A 9,932-nucleotide genomic window follows, 5' to 3' on the forward strand; every position below is an offset into this window, starting at 1 on the left:
ATTAAGATGAAATAGAGTTAATTTTTAAACATCATGGTTAGAAACAGGGCTTGAACTTTTAAAAATATCTAATAGATCGTCGAACATTCACTTTCATGTCTAAGAGGTCATTGACACATTCAGAAATTTTATAACAGGACTAATATATCAAATACAAAGTTAATTGTGATGTCTAACAAACTTTAAATTTCAATTTTGTCTAGTAGGTACGTGAATTTTTTTAAGATGTAGAATAGGTCAATGGCTTATTAGCGACAAAATTGAATATTCAGATACCTATCTGAGACAAAATTGAATGTTTAAAATTTATTGGACTCAAAATTAAAAACTTTGAAATTTATTAGATACTTAGAATTTAGAAACTAAACAAATACGAATCTAAAAATTAGGTTAACCAAATTTATATAAAAAGTTAAGAAATAATATTTTCCAAATCCTACTTACTATATAATATATATATATAAAAAAAAGGATTATAAATAGAAATGAAAATAAATATGACAATGGATAAGAGTTGGAAAAAAAAAAAGGACTATAAATAGAAATGAAAATAAATGTGACGATGGATCAGAGTTGGAAAAAAAAGGACTATTAAATAGAAATGAAAATAAATATGACAATGGATAAGAGTTGGATGAGGTTTGCAAGAGATACAAAAATGACGCTTTCGTCAATTCATATGGGATAGATAGGTATTGCTATGTTTTCCTATTTTATTTTTCTCGGAGACCGTTGGCCCACCAACTTCTAAAAATTAATATAAACAATTCAATTTTAACAATAAACATTAACAAATTTTACACATTTATTGACTAATTTTATATTTTTTTTCTACTTTTCACATTTATCAAGGTGAAGAAATTGAATTCCAAACCGAGGCATGTGAACACAATACCAGTGATGATCAATTTTTGAAACTCCAAAAATTAGAGAAACAATACACGTAATACATATAATAAACATTTGTACTTAAAGCATGCTTCTACAAAGATGAGAGAGGAAAGAGAGAAGAGACAAGACTAACCCTTGAAGACCTTTTTCATCACATACTTCCTCTCCACTTAAGACATTACCACTTAGTCACCTTGCTATTCTCTGGCAAGGAATGAAATTGTGGGATTTCTTTTGTGTTTTGCGATAGGGAAGGGAATTGTAGAGAAAATTTGAGATTTTTTTTTTTCGTGCTTAAGAGAGATCTGAATTCTCAGGTCTTTCCAACATCTTAAGAGTATGGTGAGTACACTCTCTAATACATAATTCTTCGATGTTTTCTCTCGAGAAAATAAACTTTAATCTTTAGACTTGTTGATCTTTTTAGATGATAAGTCTTTAGGCTTGATGATCTTCTTGGAGGATCAACCTTTTGGGTTTGTTGATCTTGTTGGTCGGTTTGGATCGATCTCTAGCTTGTCAATCCATCAGGATCGACATGTGGCTTTAATCGACTTGAATCAACCTATGGCTTGTTGATAAACTTGGATCGGCCAATGGCCTGTTGATTGACTTGAGTCGGCCTATGGCTTGTTGATGGACTTGGTGAAGGGATCGAATCCCATAACAAAAGTGGATAGTTGCACTGTTAGTGATGCGTCTACTGTGAGCTATACTAGATTGAAGATGTGATATCAATATTATACGTTTAATTGCAGTAATCATGAGTTAATCACGAGTTTTCTCGTCATCAAGCCAAGTATAACTAGATTACGAATTTCGTAGGATAACCCAAGGTTGAACACGAGGATTTGTAATAATAGAGTGACAGGTGAATGTGTGTATACGGCAAGAAAATATTGTCATAACAATGTCAGGTTAATATGATTAACTAATTTATGTGATCTTTCTAAACTAACGGAGACAACCGTGAGATAGATTTTGAGAGTACTTAAAAGAAACAACGGTCTTAACATGTAGGAAATATATGAATAAGGTAGGGTTTGGAGAAGATCAACACCACATCACCAAGCTTATAGAGAGAGTTTGTCCTGGCTCGCAATTCAAGTTATTGCATACCTCTTGGTGGTTAGCCACACTTCTTATATTTCTATGATGCACGAATAAGATTGCTATGAGCACAAGATTGTTTATATCTATAGAAATACTTCTTGCTTTGCTTAATGAGATCCACAACTACTTTTCCTCTCAGGTAGTTAGTCATAGTTACTCGACTCAATGATTTCTCATAGGCAAGCATTTTAATACTCGTGCATTAAGCAAACAGGACAACTTCCACAGATTCTACTTAGATTATGGTATTAATCTTCCCCTTACTCCGTTAGACTTAGCTACTCATGACAATAGATAGTGGAAGTGAAGACGGAGAAAATGATAAAAGTGGACATGATGATAGTGAAATATAAATATTGTTGTTAGATACACAGATGAACAATCTCTTAAACAAAATGCAATGCAATAACTAAAAGATTGAAGAGATAAGGTCTTGTTGTTAGCAATCTTTTGCTTCCTACAGATAAATGTCAAAGTTGTTGGTGATATAATGGTCAGGCGAATGGAGAAGGCTCTCTCAGACTCTTGCTCTGACAAGGATCTAATGAAGAATCAGGGTGAAATATGGAAATGGAATTTTCTCTTGTGAAAATTTGTCTCTCTGTTTAATAAAATCTCATTTATTCATGGTGTCAAGGCTCTATTTATAGATTCGTGCGCTAATTATTGGTGGGATTCCCACTCTGATAAATCGCTATCGTCTGACACGATAGGTGAGAAGTTCAACACTGCTATCATGGTCAATCTTCTAAATACTTACTAGGCGATCCGTTGTTGCCGGCTTAGAGATCTCGAGGCATGCAACCAATTGTTTATTCCTCGGATAGGGGTTTTGTGTATGCGAAAAAGTCTTGCGATTAGTATGCAAAATAGACACTTTGGCACAACATAACTCATGATATGCAGTCAGCAGGTGTTTATGAGATACTTCAATGCAAGTTTAACATGTAGTATGAATTATTAACAAAATCGACGCATATTCCTCTTATTTATCCTTATCATTCCAAGTAAAAGATTATAATAACTTGTATTTCTACAAGTTATCATTCATGAACACTTATGTTTTTAATTATTATTTCAAATTTACATGAAATTACAGATAACATAAACACATTCTAATTAGGCATGCTTTAAATAGAATAAATTTTAGGAGAAGAGAGGTGTCTTTGAAGACAATTGTTCAATATTTTATAATTCCACGTCGTGATCACGACATCAGGAACTCTTCAATGATCTTACGAACAGGACACCATCACTATATCTTCCTCGCTATTCTCCAACAAGGAAAAAATTTGTGGGAACCTTTTTGGAAGATTGAGAGAAGAAATATACCGAGAAAACTTTTTCTCTATGAGTTTTGAGTGATGAGATATTGTGATAATTTTGAGAGGATTCTTGAGTGAAATTCAGAGAGCAAAAAGAAAACTTCTTTTTTGTTCTTGATAATACAAAACATCTTTGTATTTTCCATGAGAAGGCTAAGAAGCACAGACATAGACATGGATACAGGATACAGATACGATACGACAAAACGATTCGCCAATATCTAAAAAACTAAGATACGGATACGTTGAAGATACATAATTATATGTGTGTATATAGAGAGACATGTGAGCATGGGTATTCTATACAAAGAAGTTTGTTTAAGACCGGACCACGAAATGAATAGTCCCATCATATAACACCGTTAATAATAGAGACTAACATTTCACTAGGATGATCATAGATGACATGACTTGAATCTTAAGTGAGTTGTGAACTCCTGTCTATGAAGGTGGTCTTTTGATTTGTATGGGTGAGAGTGGCCAGATCGCCGACTAAGCCTACCATTTTGAGAATTCGTCCAAAATCTATTTTGGCTAATTGCCAAACATTTATTTTTTTTTTTCAAAATAACTCATTTTTTAAATTAAACACTTGAAAAAATATTCCAAACATACCCTAAATTTATTAGTGTCAATGTATTTCACCTCTTATTTGCCAAATTGACTATGAATAATGGCATTTGGTAGATTTTGTAGAGACACACACATTGGTTAGCAATCCAAAAAGATTGGAGAAGGTGGAGAATTTGCAATTAATTGTTATAATACTTATTTTAAGTTAGATTAAAATAGATTCAAGAAGAGAGTGGGAACTTGAAAAAAAATCCAATAATGTTGAGTGGTGGTTGAGCGATTGGAGCAGACGATAGGAAAGAAGTAGATGATGAATATTGAAGGATGAAGGAGATGTGGATCATGATTTAAATATTGCGAGAGAAGAGAAGAATGAAGATTTGATTACGTTTCGGGTTTTTCTTTTAACTTTTTATGTTTTATCATTTTTAATTTATTTTATTTTGGACTGCTCGATTTAAGTGGACATTTATGTTCGGGAGTGATTTTAAAATGGTTAAAATCACTTTTGTCATTTTTAAAATCACCACAAAACATGTTTAATCTTTCAAAATATGAAAGTTGCATTTAAAAGTGTAAAATTGAAAACTAAATTAATTTTGAGTAATTGGAAGTGTATTTTTTAGTGATTTTAAAAATGAAAAAAATGATCTTGATGATTTTAAATTATTATGAAACATGCACTTAAATAAAATGGGTTGTGGATTGGGCTTTTTTAGTGGTTGGGATTGAATAAATAAATAATAATAATAAAAAAAAGAGACCAGCGTAAAAAAAAAGAGACCAGCGTATCCCCTTCCCGTATCTGGAAGCATATATGCATATTTCAATTTTTTTTAAAAAAAAACTAATAAGATACTTCAAAATCACGTATCATACATGTATTTGTCACGTATCTAGACATATTTGTATCGGAAACGTATCTAATACCGATTCTCTACACAATTAGAAGTTTGTGTGCTTCCTAAGAGATAACTCCACTCCCATTAACTCATGTTAACTCCCCTGACATTAACTCATATTATAAAGTTTAATTTTGAATCTCATTCAAAATCAACTCTATAATACAATATATCAATATACATTATATTAATTGTATTATATATAATATATTAATTGCATCATATACAATTAAGTTAAATTCCCTTATAATTTGAACAATTCAAATTCTTTCAAAAGTAAATATTCCTTATGATTAACCTTAATGAGCTAGCAAGGATCTAATAGACCTATATATTAGAAGTTTCAATAATATTAGATTGATTAATTAAAATATTTAATTAAATTAATCGATGTCATTAACTGTGAGTCACTCCACCAAAAACTCATAGCTGCACTCTTCGCACTGTAGATATATTTTTGTGTTCACGGATATAACCAATTTTCAGTAAGTCAACCTTCCACAAATTGCTTGTATCTACAACCGAATCAAATTACCGTTTTACCCCTATAATTACTCTCACTCCTTAAGTACCATTCGTCCCTCTAATGAATAGTCAGTTTATAGTCCAACTATAAACTAAATCCCTCTCGGGTCAATGAGAGAGTGAGACTTCGTTGCTCAAGACTTGGAATCAATTCTTAAGGGAGCAATTCATTTACTTACTTAAAGAAGTGAGGCTTCATAGCTCAATGTACGCATTTTTTCATCCTTAGATGCAATCGATGTAGCTACATCACGAACCAAATCATGTATTTTCATAATGTCAGGTTCAATTTGTTTAAGCATAGAAGATGTTATATGATCATGGGTCAATTTTGTCACACTACTCGCCCTTGTGCCACATTGCGAACACCACAAAGTAAACCCAATGACATAGCATATCTCTATAACGATTTCACATGAATGCAACAATCTTCTGGAAACAAGCTACAAAGCAAAAATAGCATCTTAGCTGGTCATAACGTAATTTCAGCGAAGAATCCACTTTCTCATTCATTATTCCCCTAATATTCATAGCCACAAGATGTCTGAATTGATTTTGATGTAAATTATTAGTTGTAAATTATTTTGAATAATTGTCGATAATAAGTAATCTAAACAATCATGCAATTAAGTTAAATTAAAGTGCACGCGCGCGCGCGCACATATATATATATATATATCTACACACTTAGTTTTATAGGCTTCAATCGTACATATATTTGATGATAATAAACGTTTATTTACGAGTGATTTTAGTGTTTTAAAGTGTCCGTAACATAGAGTTCAAAGAGACAACTGTACATTTTGAATCACTCGAACTGGACATCAAACAAAGAAGTTGTGGTTAAATGAAAATTTGATGTGACGTGTCAAGTATATACCAATCGTAAAATGACACGTGGTGGATTGTTGAAGAGATGAAAAGAAATAGAAAAAGAAAACGACAGACGATTTTCAACGTACTTTGATATCTCTCTCATTTTCGCTCCCCATTTAACCTCGACCATCCATTCCTTTTACCTTATATTCAAGATTGAGGTTAAATTCTTCAAATTTTATAATCAATTCTCCTCCATCCTCTAGCCACCTTCTCGAAAAAAATAAGAAAAATTTCCATCCATTACTACTTCCATTCTTCATCCTCCAAGTGCTCAAGAGTTCATCTTTTTCTCATTCTATTCAATTTTTACAAATGTGATATGTGGGAGAAAATTGTTGTCATTAGAGGTTTTTCGTAATTTTAGTTTTTTTTTTTTTTTTTTTGAAAGTTTTGTATTAAGGTGTTGGTACATATTGGATTGTGAGAAAAAATAAATTGATTAGATTCTGAACTCGTGAAAAATATATGAGATTCTCTTTAGTCTAGGTGAAAAAAAAAAATCTAGGTTTTGTTCTCATCAACAAGAGAACTTTTCTCAGTAAGATACCCAATAAGAAGTCTTAGAGAGTGGATATCGACAAATTGTCGAATCACTATAAATTTCGATGTTTCTTTTCCCTAAACTCCTTTTATTTTTGTACTTATAGTTTCTTTTCAAATTTTTAGTTTGCGTGTTAAATTGATTTGTTACTTTGCATAGTTGCGATATTGACTACTAATTTAACTTGGTTACTTGATGTTAATTTCTTAAATTAAAATTCAAGTTAGTTGCGACATTTAGATAAATTGGAATTAGAGTTTTAAGGTTAAAATTTGCGACAACCATATTCAACCTCTAGTATTATCATTACATCCTACACATAATTTTGTATTGGAAGTAAAAAAATAAATAAAATAAAATAAAATACTTTTTAATATTAATAATAAGTTAAAGTTAGTTTGGGTTTGATTTGGGTTATTTTAGGTGAACCCATGAACCAACCTAAACATAAATTTGTCATTTATTTGAATCAAACCAAATCCCAACTCATAGTACACGGGTGAATGGACAATAATAAGAATAAATAAAACTTAACACTTCACTTAAGGCATATAGACAATAATAAGAATGAAGAGAATAATGGAAACACGAAAGGATTTTAGGACTTAATATTTTAACAAATTTATGTGTTAGTCGTTGAATGTGTTAATAGTCAATATTTTTTTGATTTGACTATTTATCGTTTTAGTATGTATTAAGGGGAGGTTTTGATATTGGAAATTTGTGAGATTTTATGTTTTAACTTAAAATTTTGATTTTTTTTTTTTTTGTGTGTGTGTGTGTGTGTTACTGAGAAAATTGGGGTAAGTTCAAGATTATAGGGGTTTCTCAAACTAATGACAAAAATGGGGTAGATAGGAAATTTTTGTTCAAAAATAGGTGGGAATGGAAAGTATTAGAAAAAATAGGATTGTTTTTTTTGGATGATAATCGTGTACCTCATACACGATTAACTTTTAAACTAGTCAGTGTCATATCGATGGACTGGTCAAGATACAAACTTGTGGATCGGGTCCATGATTTGCCTTTGTTTTTTTTTCCTCAATTTTGACCTTTTTAAAAAAAAAAAAAATCTTAACTAACAAATTTATTCATTATTAAACTTAATCATGTATCTAATATGCAATGAAAACTTAATTAGTCTACACCCATATTAAAAATAAAATTTTGACTTGACTAAGTTGTACATCTCTCTACAAATACAAAAATAGATAAAAGAGAAATTAGTTATTTAATTTCAAAATAAAAGTTTGAAGTTTAAAGACGACCCCCTGGTGCTTACCCCATGGGGGTTGTCTTTGTGTGCCTCTAAATCAGCTTTGTCTTCTTGCCGTTGTCGTTTACAACGAACACATTTTCGATCGATGTCAGCAATATTGAGGCGACTTATTTGTTGAATAATACTTTCTACGTTAACCAACAAGTACAAGCACCACCCTACAAGTACGTACCAACATGCTCGAAAACAGATAATAGAGGGAGAAACATAAGATGTACCAGAGTATTCGGCTTGTCAGCAAACAAAAATCCTCTAATAAGTTGCATAATATATTCTCGTGCATACTTACGTACGCTGTTGTCATCGGCATCAGGAGGCAATTCTAGGAATTGGGACATTAACTACGGGATACTCAATCTTGAGCTTTTCAAATCATTTAGTAGAACGCCCAAGAACTCGTCACAAACAGTTTTCCAATCATATTGTAATAAACCTGTCAAAGGTTCTTCATCCACTTGTAACCCAAACTGAATAGCAACATCCTACAATGTAATTGTACATTCCCTACAAGGCAAATGAAATGTATGGGTTTTTTTGTCTCCAACGCTCTACTAAATTAGTAATGAGGTGTCAATCAAGTTGGATAAATCCAATTCGTGCAACCCAAGAAAACCAGCCTACTCAACGTAAGGAGTAATTCGTGGATCAAATGGGATAGTATGTTGTGCAAATGTCTCCTTTCTCCGACAATCCAAAACTATGGTAGAAAAACTATCCCATATTGATTGTGAACTATGGGTATTTTGTTGATATAGTTACACAAGATTAGAAGGATCGGACTCCATTACCTACAAAGTTCAAATTACATTAACAAATAGAGTTCCATTACATAAAAATAAATTTTCATTAAACAAAGTCATCAATGGCCCGAAAAAATAAAAGTTACATTACATAAAAATAAAATTTTAAACAATCTAAATATTTTTCTTAAATTAGCCCAAATAATAATAATAATAATAATATAGATAGATCTATGAATCAATCCAAATTAAAAAAAACAAAAATCTATGAATCAACTCAAATGAAAATCTATGAATCATACACTTAAATACGCCCAAATAAAATATGAATCATATACTCAAATCAGTCCAAATGAAAACAAAAATAGTAGACTATGGAAGAAATTTCACATATTGGAATAGCCCAAATATACAAACTTTGAAAATAAATAAATAAATAAAACTTTTACCTAAGGCAAGTGGTAGATCGGCTTACGACGGCGGAGTAGGATGACGGCAACAACAAGAAGATCGGAGACGGTGGGGAGGAGGAGGCGGCACGACTGTGAGAGAGGAAGGAAGATGAAAAGTTTCGAATGGAGGAAATGGAGGGGTCGTGGGTTTGTTGGGACCACGGTACCCGACTTAAGTAATCATGGACCTATCCACGATTACGTGGTCAACAACTGTCCATATGGACAGTTTGCGCACCAGGTCACTGCCACTTCACGGGCTTTGAAAGAAGTCGTGTACCAGGTACACAATGTCAAAACCTATTTTTGTCAATATTTTCAACCCAACCCTATTTTTGTTAATAATATTAAAATAACATTGTTTTTTAAAAAATAAATAAAATAGGTGTAAAAATGGAAAATTAAGAGAAAAATAAGAGTATCTATATGGAAAAGAGAGGAATATCTATATAATTTGTTTTAAAATTGATTATTTTTTAACTCAATAAAACTTTAGACAAATTTATCATCATACAAACGGTAGGAGCAATTTTAAACTTATTATTATTTTTTTAATTTATAGTTATTTTTTCAACAAAATATTAACGATTTTTGTTCATATATTAACTGTAAAGGTATTTTTTAAAAAAAAATTTTAGTTCGAAGATATTTTTTTAACTTTTGAAAATTAAAAATATTTTTAGCCTAAAGTACAAAGTTTTGAGGATATTTT

Source organism: Benincasa hispida, chromosome 11, assembly GCF_009727055.1.
Source record: "Benincasa hispida cultivar B227 chromosome 11, ASM972705v1, whole genome shotgun sequence".
Classification (NCBI taxonomy): domain Eukaryota; kingdom Viridiplantae; phylum Streptophyta; class Magnoliopsida; order Cucurbitales; family Cucurbitaceae; genus Benincasa; species Benincasa hispida.